The sequence below is a fragment of the Penaeus monodon genome, chromosome 19 (genome assembly GCF_015228065.2).
Source record: "Penaeus monodon isolate SGIC_2016 chromosome 19, NSTDA_Pmon_1, whole genome shotgun sequence".
Taxonomy (NCBI): Eukaryota; Metazoa; Arthropoda; class Malacostraca; order Decapoda; family Penaeidae; genus Penaeus; species Penaeus monodon.
The window spans coordinates 34761759-34763127 of NC_051404.1; positions in this window are offsets into that span (position 1 = coordinate 34761759).

Consider the following 1369-nt stretch of genomic DNA (forward strand, 5'->3'; position numbering starts at 1 on the left):
AGAGCTTCGTATCTGTGTATCCAAGTGAAACCTACATAAATTTGCATAATCTGTTATATATAAAACTGCTTGTAAGTCGAAACAAATATATATTTCCGTCTCATCTTGGTAGATGTTTGAACAGACGAGAATTTACCTCTTTTTATCGAACATATGGTAAAAGAACGTAAGAAGTTCAAAGGTCAAGTCAAAACGTGAGCATATTTTTTGGTTCTATTACAGGATGCTTTCGTTAATCTTTGCTCGAATGTGGTGTAACATTTACCGCAGAATGTCCTTTTTTGTAATAGGATAGTATAAGATGTCTCTTCTCCTTTCCTGTCCTCCTTACTGTAAACTGAAAAAATGCAACGAATATTCGCTACCATTCGATGTTATTTCCATATAAAATTATTAAAACCTTGCCATGTGAAATGGTAATTTTCATTTATACATTTCCAATATTCATCAAGGTCAACCCAGGTATATCGGATTTATTATTTACTCAGATAAACATACTTATCTTATCATTAGTGTGGCTTACGACCACTTACGCATGTCAACTGTATGGTATGACATTACTATTTGATTTAGTTCAAGAGTTAGCTGAGGAACGTGTCAGAGATCAATTTGTAATACCTTTTCAAAACACGGTAAATGGCGTTCGACACACACACATCCTACATACCTCCGTATAATCTAGAGCAGTACCTTGACTTGAACCTGATCCGCTAAAGGCCATAATAATTGTAACTGGTAGTACGAGAAAAGACGAATATTTTAAACACGCTCTTTTTTTTAAAGAATGATGAATTCTTTCGTAACCGCTGCACTGTTTCTTGTGAGTAAATGTTGATTTTACTTTCATCAGTCAGTATTTATTCAAAGTTTCAACCCAATGTTATTAACAGCTATTCTTATGTACCTGAATTTCTTACAACAACGTAATAATACCAGGGCAAGGGTTTTTAAGAAAGAAAAGACTAAACAGCTTAGAACCATATATGTACCGTAACATGTGCTTTTTTATTTATCATTTTATTAATAGTACTCTCTCTTTTATATTTCATGTTCATGTGCATTTATGTGCGCGTTTTTAAATGGATTTCCCTTGAGACTGATATCATTTGATAACAAATTTTAGTTTCCATTCTTAGGTCAACGATCGTGATATTTGGGTTGAATTATCATGCCTGTGTGTGATTATGTATACACGTCGTCAAGCACATTATTTATTTTGGAAAATATGGTAGTTATGGCATTGTATTATAAGTGAAATGAAACGAATTTATACAGTTATCATACAGCTTATTAACAAATTATCGTGCAAGCATTTTAAAACATCCAGCATATTTTCTTATATTTTTGGTGTTAATGCCAATGACACCAA